At 37.4% G+C, this 17,324-nt stretch overlaps 1 pseudogene; it reads left to right on the top strand.

Annotated features, from left to right (window-relative positions):
- Nucleotides 1-3,920: 3,920 nt before the first annotated feature.
- LOC147456488 (18S ribosomal RNA) lies at nucleotides 3,921-4,450 on the top strand (annotated as a pseudogene; the record flags this gene model as incomplete).
- Between the last annotated feature and the right edge of the window lie 12,874 nt (nucleotides 4,451-17,324).

Here is a 17,324-nt window from a genome sequence, read left to right as displayed (position 1 = left end):
CTAGCAAACCTCGACAAAGGCCAACAACTACCACTGTCTTTTGTTCACGATGAATGTGTGGGGTATAAAGCATAAACTATAGTTTGATCATTGCTACCTAGCAGAAATAGTTCACCCTTTGCTCACAATGAAAGCCACTAAGTGATTACTCGAGAAAACTCTCTACACAAAGAGAGAGTTTACTCTCACTTATGAATAGTTTTAGCACTTTTGAAGCTTGCAAAATTGGTGTACATGCAACTTGGATTTTTTTTTCTTAAAACTGTGAAAATAATGATGCAAAAAAACTTAGGCTGCATTTGGGTGCACATGCATAAGGGAAAACTAGAGCACATCACAAGTGCTAGACAACACAAACATCAAAAAAATCTTATCCTATGGCATTGGATAATGTGACCTTGAGGTTCTCTATACATCACTGGATCACAAAGAAAAGTGAAAAAGAGACACATTTGCTACGGAACGCCAACCTAGTCCTCCTACTTTCTTTATAACATTCGAAACTACAGAGAAACAATGGAAGCCTTTACTAGAAATGTTCGTTGCCCTCAGGTAAGAGAGTTAATACAGTTCATCCTTTATGTTTAACTTGATCAAAAGTGATCGAGTCACCACAACTCGATTTTAGTTGTCACTAAGTTCAGAAGGTGTGAAAGACAACATGACCATGGGTTACTATGGATAGAAAATCAACATTCATATGAAAAAGGCCAAAAATGAAGAAATTGCACACTTTATTGACAAGAATATAAGCATTAATTCCATACTATTCCCAATAGACTTACAAGGGGTGCAACCACATCAACATAGTAAAACTTGCTATAATATATATATATATATATATATATATATATATATATATATATATATATATATATATATATATATATATATATATATATATATATATATATATATATATATATATATATATATATATATATATATATATATATATATATATAATGTCAATTGGATTTTCCTTCCCAATTCATGCCACCATGATCATAGAGCTTATATAAAACACAGAGTAACATCCTATACAAGAAAATTAAAGAAAACCTTACACTGCTCGATTGAAAATTGAATATATCATTCAACAAGGCTTGTCTCCCTTAATGTTACATGTGTTGCCATGTATATGGACCTTTGAAGCACTTTTTTTCCTCACTAGAAGGTTCTTTCTCCACATGCTTTGTATGTACTCCCATCACTCTAGGGCTATCTTATCTTGTATTCACACACTTATCAATACACTCTCATTTTGTGTGCCTTGAACTTCTTCTTCTTTTCCAGGTTGTGTTTTCATTTTCGCAACCCTAAATCCAACAATTGCACCATCATCTTATGAATTGCCTTATATGGAAAGTTGTAGATGTCCAAAACAAGACCACAATCATTGCCAACAAATCTTAATCATTTAACAAATAATACATCAAGATAGTTGTCAACAACTCCTACCGTGCTTAACCTCAACATTGACCTTCTAAACTCATTTTAATACCTCTTTCAACACTCTTAATAATGTTGCTTGAGATTTGAATGGGAAATAAAAACCATTACACATCAATAATTTTTCAACCGCTAGACCTTGCTTCAAGCAAATGCAGCTCGTTTCAAGGTTAAACTCGTACCACCGTTTGATTTTTTATTATATATTGTTAAGGAAACATATTTCCCCCAGAAATTCACTTCATCTCTTCTTGATAGGAGGTGCAGACACATGCATAACATTCACCCTAATGTTAATCATTCAAGGATTACTTCATCTAAACAATCACAAGGCACATATTAATCCCGATTCAATATAAGTATTGCTCATGGACACACAAGAAATGTGCATTCACGATCGAGGGAGCAACTATTCACTCAGCATTACATCAACCATTGATAACAAATTACACCTCACTCTCAGCAGAAAATATTAGTGGACTTTCATTTCTATACTAAGATGTCTAACAAAGTAGTCTTGATTGGGAATAATTCTTCGAAATGGCAGAGTCTCGCCTACATGCTAAACAAAGAACTTATGATAAACCTTTCAATGGTGTGGATGTTATACTTTGTGGTGATCTTTGTCAAGCTAGCTCCATTTGAGCTTTATGAATCTTATCTAAACAAAATGAAAGATCAGAGGCTATTTCATCCTCTTAATGGCACCAATTTGTAAAATGCTACGGTTTAACAATCACTATGAGACAAAACAATTAAGTCTACATAAAATGTCCTAAATAGAATACATATTGCTTCTTGAACTATAGTTACTTGCATTCATTGCACAAATCCAACACCATATCACACTTTTTTAATGCAAACAATGACCATGTGTTTAACTTAACTGATGAGGAGACCTTTCGTCTCCATGCACATGACACAAAGCAAAATTTTGTACCAATACCAACCGATACTAAATTAATAGAGGGTCTACACATCTTCCATTGACTGGCAATGGACACCGATCCAAAAAATAGTCATGAATTTCAAATAGGAAGGAACTCTCATAACACTATCACAAGATCAGAATTCTCTATTTAAGCTACAACAGCTTGTACAATCTAATGCGCCAAAGGGCTTACATTAAGTATGATAGCATTTAGTCCAAACAAAAAACAAATGCACTTTCTCATTTTGCAAAAGGGATAAAAAAGGATCATGCTAAAGTTGAACATGTTGTGTTAGAGGCAATGGATCGTTCAATGTAACCTTCAATCTTATGTGCTACTCACTTGTTGATAGTACACTCCTTAAACATTACCTCATTCAAAAACATTATAATAACTTGGTTAGTGAGACTAGTTTGATGGCTTCACATAGATTATGCTTTCAAGAAACAAAATCTAACCACATGACAATGTCTACTTACCTAATCACAATTACATATCATCATTTGGTCCATTCGAAGTCTCACTTTTCAATAGGTTGGGTTTACAAGAGCTGACGATAAAAACCTCGCACTCTTTCTTCCACCTCTCCCTTCGTTCACAAGGGACGGAGCTTGCTCTATAAAATTTATTGCAAAATTTTGACGTTTAATGAGCTATAGTGTAGTGGTAGTGCTACTAAGCACGTAGTTGTTAATTTAATACAATCACATCGATTTACGTTTCGTGCTAACAAGTGGGCGATAGAATTGGTCTTCCGAGTCGGAGAAAAGGGAAGGGGGGGGGCAATTTTTATGTGGATATGAAGAAGTGAAATTTCCTTTTGGGCCAATGGAAAGCCTCCAAAGTGGAGGCACGCTTGTTTTCGAATATCTTGCGTCGACTCTTGTGAACCTGACCATAATCACAAATGATTTAGCTATTAGGAAAGGTTTCCCTTAAATAATATGGTGAAAGGTGCATATTGCACATTATCATTTGAAAAAAAAACAATATAATAAAAAGACACATTAAAAAACTAAAAAAATGAAATATTTTAAATGTCTTCATAAAAATAAATAAATTAATAAGCATAGACAATAATAAAACAATTCTACAATTTTTACCATCGAACTATGCCAGGTATTAAAGCTATTTTGGGTGTACCTTCCTAGGCCATGAACATTACTTTAGTATGAAGTGAGTGAACTAATGTCTAGGGAGGTGGGAAGAGCGCGTGTGTGACTCTATCCCAAGACCTTTTAAGGTTAGACCTTTGTAATTTGAATTAGATCATATGGATAAATGAAAAAAATGTGAGGAAGAGTCTCTCTCTCCCTGTGTGTATCTTCTTCTTCACTAATTGTGTGTGTGTGTGTGTGTGTGTGTGTGTGTGTGTGTGTGTGTGTGTGTGTGTGTGTGTGTGTGTGTGTGTGTGTGTGTGTGTGTGCGTGCGTGCGTGTACGTCCATGGAGAAGGCAAGCATCTACACTAGCATAACAAATTAGAAAATCCATGGTACTCTCACTTGGCTGAGAAATCAAAGTTTTTGGGTTTTGGGGGAAGTATGGTCGCAAGGCTCAAACTTAAAGGCATTGACGGAAGGGCACCACTAGGAGTGGAGCCTACGGCTTAATTTGACTCAACACGGGGAAACTTACCAGGTCCAGACATAGTAAGGATTGACAGATTGAGAGCTCTTTCTTGATTCTCTGGGGGGTGATGCATAGTCGTTCTTAGTTGGTGGAGTGATTTGTCTGGTTAATTCCGTTAACGAACGAGACCACAGCCTTCTAACTAGTTACACAAAGGATCCTCTTCGTGGCCAACTTTTTAGAGGGACTATGACCGTCTAGGCCATGGAAGTTTGAGGCAATAACAGGTCTATGATGCCCTTAGATGTTCTGGGCTGCATTTGTGCTACACTGATGAATTCAATGAGTTTACCATCTGGGCCGATAGGTCTGGGTGATCTTTTGAAATTTCATCGTGATGGGGGATAGATCATTGCAATTATTGATCTTCAATGAGGAATTTCTAGTAAGTGCGAGTCATCAGCTCGCGTTGACTACATCCTTGCCCTTTGTACACACCGTTCGTCGCTCCTATTGATTGAATGGTTTGGTGAAGATTTTGGATCGCGGCGACCCTTAGTACTTACATATGAGGAATACATTTTCCCTTTGGAGTCAATGAAACCGTATGTTAACATCGAGCAGGCATTCCTTCCAACATGCCTTATATCCAAAACCACTTATATTTTAAAATGTTATCTAAAAAACAAGTCACTAATATAAAAAATTATCAGTAGCCAAGTATCACAACTCAATAGAAATCATAAGAAAGTAGATTATCCAAGAAGACCCAATTTATACCTACCGTAGGGTATAGTATTTCAAAGCTCACAGTAGGAAGGCTTAATAGCACTATATCAGCAAGGCATTCTGAGCTAGCGAAAGTCCAAGCATTGCCAGGTCATATAACCCTATTAGTTTCAAAGTAAAGGGTGAAAATTCCTATAAACAATAGATCGATGAAAGCATCAGGAGCTAGCAATGTCCTTAGCCTAACATGAATCAAAACTCATAACTAGAATCCATTTTATTATCTAGGAGAAGCAAACTCCGATAATCAAACTAGAGCAAGCCTAGCCCTAGGTTGAGTTCAAACTAGAATAAGCTAGAGTATCAAGCCATCCTCGTTGTTCCTGTCCAGAGTGAGTAACACCATGTAGTTAGGTGAAAACTAAGAAGCAGCCCATTCAAGGCTCAAACATTTACCATCTCTGAGATTTCCAAATTATTATAGCCTTAATGATATCCAATACACAAAAAAATGACACGCATTATGATCAAAACCATAAATGTCACAGGCAGTAAGAGAAGCTCCTTAGGGGATTATGAGGCATAGTTAAAGATAAACAAGCTTAACTCCTGCAAATTAACAGATATCAAAGAGAAAGGCAAAATCGTGTCGATGAACCCTTCAGCAATTGAATAGATCTCAGCTCAAAGAAAGCTAAAACTTTTGACCCCACCACTAGCTTAACAACACAATCAACCAGTCGAAGCATTAAGTTTCACATGGAATGAATTTTTATTTCTTTATCCAAAAACAGAAAAACAATTTCAGCTTTAAGCCACCATTAACGAGTCAAGGCAAAAATGGTTTGAATATATATAAAAACCACTACAACAGGTCGACACCATCCTGTGAAACCATCAGATTCTCACCCAGATCATATTGTAGGTCAGCAAGCAAAACCAGCGACCCTATCCTATAAAAAGTAATACCATGATTCATGACAAAGTGTTGGGGGGGGGGGGGGACACCTAGCTAGTAGATCCACATCGGAGTATAGCTCAAAAAAAAAAGATCCAAAAGTATAGTAAAATCTGGTTCAGCACAACTATTAAGTACACCCTAGGCAACCATATACTGTAATTTTAACCTTTGTTAAACCCAACAGATTTATTCCAATGCCATAATCTAAAATTATTTAATGCAGACATCAACGTTGTTGTAACCAATTTACGGCCAAAGCAAGAGCAGAGACAAGTTATATATGTTTTCAATAACAACACTAGTACGGCACCAACAAGAGCGGTTGAGTTAAGCCCGGTGAGCTCCAAAATGTAACAGTTTAGGATATGAAACTCAGCAATAAACACAAGTACGTTTTGTTTGTGAAATTATTCTTGATATTTTTATGCTTCCAGTACGATATCCTACTCAACAAGTTCAACAATCGCCACCACGGTTAATTTTTATTTTAATTGTGTCTAGTATGACAATGCCATAAGATGCACCACAGTACATCATTCATGTTTTAACTAAGGAGCAAGGCTCCTTAGATTTAGTTGGCCATAGATTTTGTGGGCAAATATGCCATAAGATGCACCACAGTACATCGTTCATGTTTTAACTAAGGAGCAAGGCTCCTTATATTTAGTTGGCCATAGATTTTGTGGGCCAATATCTCTTGATATGTCCTCTTTGTGCTATCAAGTGGAGGGGAAAAGCAAGGCTGCTAGGAGCACGACTCCATATCTATATATATGCATTTGGTGCATGGTCACTCCAAAGCATGCAAAGCTTTTCGGAGTGCATGCAAATTAATACACGAAGCACATTGCAAGCACATCAACATCTACATCTATGAGCTAAATCCAACGTCAACAACCAAACTACAAGTGCTACAACTTTTGATGCCAAGGGCAATGAATCCAAAAAATCAATAAGTACATTAAATTTAAGTTTCAATTTTTGAACTTATTCAATCTTGTAGCATTTTTTATGATGAAACAAAGGTTGCTTTGGTCAAGCAGAGTTTGGCGGCTATATGAAGTTTGATAGCTAAGCTTCCTAAGCTATCTCTATCAATTTCGATAATCTCAAGAATCTCCATAAGATGTACGATTTGATTGTTGGGGTAAAGGTAGTACCTCTTTGCCTGGGGCCAAATGCCCAGTGTTCGGCCACCCATTGAACTTTTCCATATTCTTCTTATACCTAAAAGAATAAGGAGATCCTCTCACTTGTTAGAGGTTGCTCCACCCACAGAGCACACGTCTTCCTCTTCCTTTTCCCACATTGCACCGCACACACACACACATCCACACTACTACACTTTCAATTGGTATCAGAGCTACCACACCATAATGGCAGAGAGAACATCGGTGTCGAGAGCTTCAAGGCAATAGTTGACTTGCTCTTGGTAGTGGAGAGACCAAGAAAGCTTGGAAGCTTTGTGAGAATGCAATGGGAGCTTGTGAGCTCAGTTGAGAGTGATGGAGGAGTGATGTATGCTCTTGAGGAAGCTCAAAAGAGAGTGTGGAAGATAGTGCATAAATAAAAGTGATGGTCTAAAAACTATGTGCACAGTAGCATCGTCTTCAAATTTTCTCCTTGTAGAATGCAGATCTCAAATTTTTCCATGATGCACTTTTGTGTCGACATGGTCTACAACTTTGCAAAAGAAACTTTTTGCATATTCCTCATCGATTTTCTCATATTCATCTTAGATTGACTGCATGCGAGAAATTTTAGGTTTTCAATTTTTGTGTCGTGTGTGAGATTGATGCACTTTTGGCAGCATGGCAAGTGCTCAAAGTTGAGTGCATAAATTATGTATTGAAGATGCAATTTCATCTTGTGTAGAACTTGAGGTTTGAGGTGTTTGGTAGATTTGGGTAAAGAAGAAGCGAGTACTTTTACCGACGACGAATACCCATTTGGACAGAGACAAAGTTGTCAGCATTGACACTATACATGGAGCTTCTTTTACAAAATTTTCACAAGACATGTTTTGCAAATATTTGATGCATATTGAGAGCAGATATAATGCACATTTATTGCTCATGTTTGAGCTTAGCATCTTGTTGGTTGTTTGGGTTTGATAGACATTTTACTACAGATACTCTGGAAAAAAATTCCAAGAAATGTTATACACATGATTTGATGCAATCCAGGTCATGATTGCAGGTTGCAGTCACGGCTTGTGTGGTATTCTTTGTAGGTGTGGGAGATTTGTGCATGTATGCCTCAATATCTCACAGGGTGAGCTTGGCAATTAGCTCAAAGGTTTGCAATGTCTCCCAAGTACAACTCATGTATTGATATTGCGGGAGCTTTACGTTCATGATTTTGGTTGAGGCATTTTAGGATTGTTTGGCATTGTGCCATAATGTTTTGGCATTGTTTATTTCCTCGTCTTTTGGTGACATTTTGCTCCAATTACAAAGGAGACTTTGGCGGTTTTTTGCCAGGTTTTATGCATACTGTGACAAGTACTAGAGAGCTATTTTAGCCAAGTTTTTGGCTTGTACCTATATGGATGGTCTTTTTCCTTGTGCTCTCATTGCATATGGTCATGATTTATGCATGATTGGTTCTTGGTTTTAGTAGAGGTTATGCGCTTTTGTGATATTTGCCATGGTTTTGGTGGCAGGTGTTTAATCAATTGATTTTCTTTTGCATTGTGTTGAGTGGATATGCTCTTGTAGACAATGCATTTCCACTTTGTGGGGGATGATCGATAGACTCATTTTGCGCTCAGTTATGGAATCTTGCAATGAAAATTTGTCATTTGATGAACGGGTTGGTGAATTAGGAAAATCTTAGAGGCACAGACATGTGGTTTGCTTTCATTGTAGTAGATCACGGCACATGAGGAGATGTTTTTTCAGGTGTTGGAGATAGTGGAGGATCCCATTAGTTTTTGCTTAGAGTATGAGTGTGGTGGATAGTCCTACTTTTGTAGGTTCACCCAGACATGAGTAGACTTTGTCTCATGATTGGCAGTCGGACAGTAGTGCTTTACGCCATGTTACTCCTTGCAGGGATTGGTTCATTGCATTTTATGCTCTGAGATAGGATGGTGTTCAGGGTATGGGTGACATTCATTTTCACCTCGCTGGTGGGAGTATGCTTGTGCGCCATGATGTTCAGTATGTGCCTAATTCTCGTAGGAGTTTGATCTCCATCTCGCAGCTTGGAGATCATGGGTGTCATGTGCAATTGACTGATAAGTCTTACTTGATGAGGAGAAACTCGGCTGTGGTAGCACGAGGCCAACATGGTGCACATTCGACTCTTCTCTACGTTCTTGATGTCGAAGATGCAATAGTTTCTATAAGTTCATTGCCATGCAGATGTTCGCAGTCTAGGCGAGTACACTTTGCTAATGAGCAGCATAACACTTCACTCATTGTGCATACAAGGTTTGAGGACACTTAGGTAGAGCACTCTACGCTTTGAGTGCACGACTAGAATAGTCACCAATGGTGGTGATAGATTTTGATGCCTCACCTCAAGGAGCAGAGTAGTGAGTCACATGTGCAAGATGGTGCATTCTTAGTGACTTTGCAGACATGTACTCAGCGAGAGACTAAACACGTATATTTTGTAGATGATCTCTAGAGTGTTGTGCATGACATATTTGTAGATGCAAGGTTAGAGCAGCCATGCTCTAGCGAGACACATCAGATTGATCCTCTTAGGCCAGAGATGCCTCCTACCACAGAGATGATGGATATGGAGTTCTTTGACATGCTCATGCTAGAGGCTAATATGGTGAAAGCCAAGATATGTGAATATAGTCCCTATGGACGATGAGGAAATGACAATTACCCAAGAGTCAAGATTGGCAAGTCCATGCATGACTAGTTTTTATGGTGATGCAGTGAGGGTTGAGATACCTACTACAGATAGATTGGCAAAGGTCACTGCACATGGCATTGATGCGATTGCCACATATATGTTGGCAAAGATTACGTTTAAGGTTTTGCCTATGGATGACAGAGATGTAGCCATCCCAATGTCGGCATTGACACATCCATAGTACACGATGAGTAGCCCTAATGATGTAGTATATGCAGATAGTGCAAGGGAGACTAGGAAATCCAGGTTAGCACATATTTTGTCAGAGTTCGGGGATCTCATGTATGACCTACTAGTTTTGAGGCCCGACTTAGTATCTTCAGTGGGAGATTTTGTAGCAGGAATTGTCAGTCATACAATTATTGACACTAGCATGATGCAAGCTTTGTAGAGCTTACGTAGTTGTCTATGAGATTTACATGTAGGCTCTAGCATGGATACACACCCTAGCCTATTACTAGAGCCAATACGGCTTCATGCAAATCAACTGAGTGAGCTAGTGGGCATAGGTTGAGAGAGTCGCTCACCTGCCTTCTTGTACATACTAGTAGTTTAGCTAGTAGCGCTCACTTATCAATGCATCGCCTTTAAGTGGGAGATTGTTGGGGTAAAGGCTCTCCATCTTTGCCGGATGTCTGGTGTACGACCGCCCACTGACCTCTTCCTTATTCTTCTTATACCTAAAATAATAAGGAGCTCCTCTCACTTCTTCAAGGTTGCTCCACCCACACATCACGTGTCTTCCTCTTCCCTCTCCCACACCACACACTGCACACACATGCATCCATAGTACGCGCACTTTTATCAACAAGGTCCGTTCTCTATGAAAGCTTGACACAATCAATTTTCTTTTTCCTTGACATATGTGTGTCAACAAGAGCCCATGCTAGCTAAGAGAACTCAAGCTCCATTCCGTCCCATTTTTCTGATGCAAAAAGGCTTCGCTTTGGGATATATTGCATAGCAATTTCCAAACTTGGGGAAACTTAGGGAAACTTGGCAACTTGTTTGCCTGATTTTTCACTCATGGTTGGTATGTACCAAGCCACTACGGCATGTAGGGTAGCTTTAACTTTATCGAGACAACTCAGTGTCAATACTGCTACTATTCTAGAGATGGACATGCAGTTTACAAGTGTTAATATTGTGCTACACAATATGCTAGCCGTACATTAGCACAAAGCAATCCAATTAAAAAATTTATCTCTCTGGTTGGAGTTTTCTTACCATGAGGAAAAGCATGTTGCAACTAATTTTAGTCCCTTCATGCTCAGGTCAGGTTCTCAACTTGACCAAGAATTATGGTGGGGTTGTTTACACATGAGAAATGATAAAAAGTTAAGGACTTAATCTTTGTTGATGAGTTATGTCATTCTTTTACTTTCATGTAAAGTGAGAAGAGGGTATTCTTTTAGACACCTCTTAGCTATTGAAACTCATTTAAAGTACTCCAGTGAGTTATAAATTTAGTGTATACACTATGTTGATTATAGGCCAGTTACACAAACAATTGCAAGGGGCAACAATGTGGACAATCAAAATGGTTTTGTTGCAATGGACCTCTTATTGAACCGTGTATCGCTCAAATAGACAGTTGAATATGTGAAGGATTTTTTTGTGGAAAACATTAGTGTTCTTACAAAGCTATCACCATGTTTGTTTTGGAGGAAGAAAATGCTTCTCCAAGGAGGGAGTAATGTCAAGCCTAAGGTAGGACTAGGTAGTTGGCCAAGGGCCAGGTTGCACATGCAGTTCAAGGGGCTATCTTTAGCATGCCAACGGCCTATATATGGCATGGATGGGAGGATATTAGAATGCATTAGTTCCCCATCTCTCACACCTATGGCATGTAACCAAAGCACCACTAAAACTATTAGAGGTGGTCCTGAATGGGTGATTAAGATAGGATACACTTGTTGGCTTTTTGGTGCCCAACAATAAATTCCATCTCTCTCTCTCTCTCTCTCTCTCTCTCTCTCTCTCTCTCTCTCTCTCTCTCTCTCTCTCTCTCTCTCTCTCTCTCTTCAATGTCATCTTAGAGAGACTCTAGCAACATCTTGGTAGGTGTGTAGATGTGAGCCCAAAATTCATAATGCCTTCTAAGATAATGATATGCTTATGGAATTTCATAGAGTTCAAAGGATTAGAATACAACATGAGCATAATGTAGGTACTAAGCATGATCACTAATTTCATAGACACATGGTTCTGAAATAAATGGTGATCTTGGGTTCGTTGCCTTGACTATCACAATATTGAAATTGATATGTAGAGAAACTTTGTCGGCGGCGGATAGTCATCTTATTGTTGCTTTACCTTCCAAAATATTTTTGTGAGTGCTTACATATTTGACATGGTTGTATTACAATATAAATTCCCAAAATTGTTTGCCTATTTCATACATGCAAGGCAATAGAAAATATGTTAGCAAGTCCCATATGAGAGAGATTTTTATACCTTCAAAATTGGTTTCCCATATTTTTGAGACATGTACTATCACTATATAGTATCCATATATGTATTGTGTGGAATGTTGCACTTGTGGTGCATGCATGGAGAGTGTGACAAAAAGGAGAGAGGGAAGAATTGCACAGAGATGGTGGAGCAAGCTGTCACTTTTACAATCATTGTAGCCATGCTTCATTGTGTGCTCCTTATTCACTTGTGTAGAAATAAGAATACCATAATGGTTAGTGATGTTAGTAATGAGCGGGTGGTTGGCCATGTTTAGCTCAAGCATAGTTGTCTTAAAAATCCATTGTACCACACTCCCTTTTGAGCTTCCACAAGAGCATGCATCCCTTTGGTAATGAATCTCCCTGTAAATCAACTCTCAAGATCCTAAGCTTTATTGAATGTGTTTACGTGCCCAAGCTAGCTAGCAACCATATCTTTGATACCACTCATTGCACGTGTGGTGCATCTTTAGAGAGTGTGAGAGAGAATTAAGAGAGGAGAGTGAAACACAAAGATGGTGGAGCAAGCCTTCACTACAATACTCATCGTAGTTAGGATTCACTATGTGCTCCTTATTCACTTCTCTAAAGATAAGAATAATAAAATGTTGTGAGGTTAGTAATGAGTGGGCGGTTGGCCATGTCTGCTGGCCATGTCTGTAAAGAAAGTCCTTATTTAAGTGGTCAAAAATGCCCAAGTTTGAACAAATTTGGAACCTAAATTTTATCAAAGACATGAGGTTGGACAGCCAATTAGATGCAAAACAACATTATGGAACTCAACTTCACTCAAAATTTATATAAAGAGTGTAAACAATATTGTCTTTCTAGGTATGCATATGATGAAATCTCAAAGAGCCTTCATAGAACTCTTCATTCGCCAACCAAAAATGTCATTCAAGCATCGTGTCCTTTTAATCAACATGGATATATTGTGACCCCATCAATTATGACTCACAAAGATGTTGATATGAGATAAAGAGAGAGAGTCAATGGAGAAATGTGAAGCAAGTTGAGAAAATAGTGACTCTGTGTGTATGTGTGTGTGTGTGTGTGTGTGTGTGTGTGTGTGTGTGTGTGTGTGTGTGTGTGTGTGTGTGTGTGTGTGTGTGTGTGTGTGTGTGTGTGTGTGTGTGTGTGTGTGTGTGTGTGTGTGCATGCCTGCGTGTTTGTGTGTGTCATTCCTATCTATCTTAACCTACAATGTGGTATCAAAGCCAATTTACAATTTTCATAGTAAGTTCACAACCATACATAGGTGTTGTGCATTGTTTTGTGTTTAACAAGAAAAACTTAAAATTGCTTCTTCTTCATATATGAAATCCAATTTCAGTAAGTGACCGATGAACCTTGGGGTTTTTGAGCCCTTTGAATGAATTTTTTTCATGAAAAATGATTAAATTTTGATGCTTTTTTTTTTGCAACACACAAGAAATTTGTTCCTTATAGGAAGTATCAATTTGTGATTATTGTGAAAGATTCAGTAGGTAGAGAGGAAGTCTAAATCAAAATTGACTTGCAGGAACAAAAATAGAGTCATTGATGCTATTTATAAAGCTTGCGGTTGAAGATCTAGTGTGGGTACATCATGGTAGAAAGACCAAATATATATATAGAGCCATTGATGTTACATAGGAATTTTGTGTTAGTGTGGTTACTTCCATTGGAGAAAATAAAACACACATGGAGAATTTGATCACGGGAAGAGGTTTATGGTGTTATGTCACAAGTGAAGAGGAGTGCCCAAATGTGAAAAGTGAGCCAAGTAAGGATGACAATGAGGTATATGCTTCATCTTAAGATTATGTTGCACTATAGAAGAAGTGGGTAGAGAACTCATGGAAAGTGATGCATAGGCTTTCGTTGTGTGTGAGTGACATTTTTGTGCCACATTTTAAAAAGGCAAAACTACTGATGAGGCATGGGAAATCCTAGCATAGATGAGTCACTCAAACAAGGAGGAATAGAAATTGCATCTCAAGCAACATTTGCATTGTGTTTGGAGAGGAAAAAGGACTTGCAAATTACATTTCTGTTTTGGCATGCATAACTGTGAAAGTAGATGATGATGACCTAGCATTTGTAAAATTAAATGCCTTGGGACCTAGTTACAAGTCTTTGGATACGTCTATCTTCATGAGAGAAGATGTGTTGACTTTGAGGAATTAGTTGCATTATGTCTGCAGGAAGAAGTTCAGCTTGGAAAGAGAGAATCTTCTTCTTTTCCATAGAACAATAGTAGAGATTGTGTTCTATTTACAAGGTAGAGGAGGTAATAACAAGAGGAAAAGGTAATGGATGCAGTAGAGGAGACACAAATCTTGAGATAAGTCATAACAAACTCCCAAGATTATGGCATGCATAGAGGAAGGGGGAGAGCTCAATTGTGTGGTAGAGGTGACATATTTTTCCAAGCTACACATAGAAATAGTAAATGCAACTATTATGGCAGACATGGACACTATGAGTGAAATTGTTTTCATAGAGAGTGTACTCAAGGTAGAGTCATAGGCAAACATCAATCTCAATATGTAGGTCGGTATGGTGGTTGTGTTATGGTATTTCTAGTTATGGTCATTTGTTTGCAAATGAAGCATGTAGCCATGAGCATGTCTCAGCCTCCCGATCATCATGAGAAATGGTTTGAGAGTATGTGAGAAGAAGAGCTTGAGAGATGTATTGTATGTGCCTATGATTACAAAGAACTTGGATTTTGTGAGACAGATGTGTGATCAAAATATGCAAGTTTGATTTTACAAATATGGATGTTTCATAGATGAATCTTATGGTGGAAAACCAAGTCAGGTCCTTGCTCCAGGAAGAAAGAAAGGCCGATCGTTTACTAATTTTGGCATGCCTATTGTTGCAACAAAGTATGTATGTATGTTGAGGAAGGTCATATCTATGATGACAAAGTTCAAGAGCAAATGTTGAACAATGAATAGAAGAATTGGACATGTAAATTTGCCAAAGTTGAAGCAAAGCCCTGAGAGGTAGTAGATGGACTTTACCACTCTAGATGTATAAACTATGATCAAGTAGGTCATGCATGTTAGTTAGGAAAGTAAATTAGAATCCCATTCAATAGAGGGGGACAGTAAGTATGAGACATTCGTAAATTGTTCATGATGATAGATGGGGACCTTGTCAAAATTCATCACTTGGAGGATGTAAAGTACATTATGTTTATTGACAATCACACATGCATGACTTGGATGTATTCCATGAAGCATAAAAGTGATGTATTGGAAAAGTTTGTGTTTATCAAATTTGAAAACAAAGATTTTGGTGCATTTGTAAAGTGCTTGAGATCTTATAAATGTAAGTAATTGAAGTACTTTCTAACGCAAACACAAACAAAATTGAGTCTCGGAACTTGAGTGACAATTTAGTCTATACAAAGGCTGAAAAATCATTTGAATGGTATGAGAAGCATTATGAGATATGCAAAGGAAACTTGCTCTTACAAATTATTCTATGAAAAGGAAAATGATATAGAATTATATGCATACACAACTGCAAATTGGGCTGGCAGTTTCTTGGATAGAAGATCTACAAGTGAAAATGCCTTCTCTCTTGAAATTGCCATGGTATCTAGATTAGGAAGAAAAATTGAACAATTGCATTAATAAGCATGGAAACAAAGTACATAAAAGCAGTGATAGTAGCATGTGAGGAGATGAGGAGTGCAAAAATCTGACTACTTCAATTGAGGTAGTTTTTTTTTGTGTTGAGATCTGCCTCTTTTCCACACATATTTTGATGGACATGTATGCTATTTCTTTATTTTCACAACTGAGGACATTTGTTTCTCTATTAGGGAGGCCAGTTATCAATTTACTTATTTAGAAAAATCTTTGGTATCTAAAATATGCTTTTTTACTTCATACATGTAAAGATTAGTTTAATTCTCACAAACAATTGAAAAGGGTAATTACTTGATGGAGTCTCTTTATGCAAATAGCTCGCAGAAGTCCACTTTGACTACTATTGTTGGAGAAAATCGATTTATTTTTTGGAAGCAAAAACTCGAGATAGAGCACTCTCAAAATCGTGCATCATGCGCATGGGATTTTAGGTAGCAATCATACTACAAAGAGTCAACCGCAAGTAAGATGAGTGATCCAAGAGCATCCAAATCTATTGACCTATTGTTTAATCCCCCTTTTAAAGCCAACGGAGCCCTCAAAAGCCTTTTGATTGTTCTCCACTTTTATCAATCTTCATATGTACTCTTTTTTCTCTATATTGTTTATTTTTCTACATGTAATCTTATTTCTCTTTATAAATTCATCACAATAATAGGTGGAAGGCAAGAAATTTGATTGAGGGGAATGATTGGTATCCAATCTTGTGTCAAGTTATAATCTTTGTTTTATATTATTTTAATTGTTTTTTATATGTTGAGTGCTTATTCTTATTGTAGAATGATTAAGTTATTGATCTTATTGTGACTAATTAAATACAAATCTTGTTGAAAGTGTTTAGAAAATATCAAAAAGCTAAAAACTCTTTGTCGCATAAAAAGTTTAGACATCGATTCTCACATACAAATTAATTAATCAAGTTTTAAAGGTGCAATAGTGGTGAATCCTAGGAACGATTGCTATTTGTTTTATTTCCTTTGGTTCATCTTCAGTATTAACTTCTTTATGTCAAATGGATAATCATGAAGCATCCACACCCATAGGGAGGTTCTTGAATAGAGCAGAAGAGTAGGTCATAGCACTAAAGGGTTGTTTTTAAGCAAGCATTTTCTTACGAGTGCTTTTTCACTCCATGCGAGCTGTTTTTAGGCTCAACATTTTGATTTTAAAAACTCTTAGTATTATTATAACTATAAAAACTATCTAACTATAAAAACTACTATTATCTGACCATATAAGACTTTTTTTTTAAGTATTATTCTAACTGTATAAATTGCTTGAACATGGAACATGAGACTATCTTCAGGGTTGAACTCTCATTGTAGCTTACCTATAAGACTCCCGCTGCAACTTTCTAATTGTCTTCAGGGTTGAACTAATAACATTTGGGATTCTTCTCACTATATTTATATACAACCATAAATTAATAACAAGTTTAAAAGAACTAACAACAAGACCATCTCTCTCATGGCATGTGCTTTGCCACTTCCTACACAAGTTGTTCACAAAGTATGATTGCTTGTTGCTCGCTAGTGATGTTCCAAGATTTTCAAATTGTAATCTCATGTTGAACCTTCTCATTCAGCTCTTGGATGGTTGCACGCTAGTGATGTTCCAAGATTTTCAAATTGTAATGGCATGTTGAACCTTCTCATTCAGGTCTTGGATGGTGCAAGGGTCTTTCTATTCATGTAATATCA

The sequence above is a fragment of the Adiantum capillus-veneris genome, chromosome 6 (genome assembly GCF_014529385.1).
Source record: "Adiantum capillus-veneris isolate H3 chromosome 6, ASM1452938v2, whole genome shotgun sequence".
NCBI lineage: Eukaryota > Viridiplantae > Streptophyta > Polypodiopsida > Polypodiales > Pteridaceae > Adiantum > Adiantum capillus-veneris.
The sequence above is the reverse complement of the archived record's forward strand: the minus strand, read 5'-3'. Positions and strand labels throughout refer to the sequence as shown.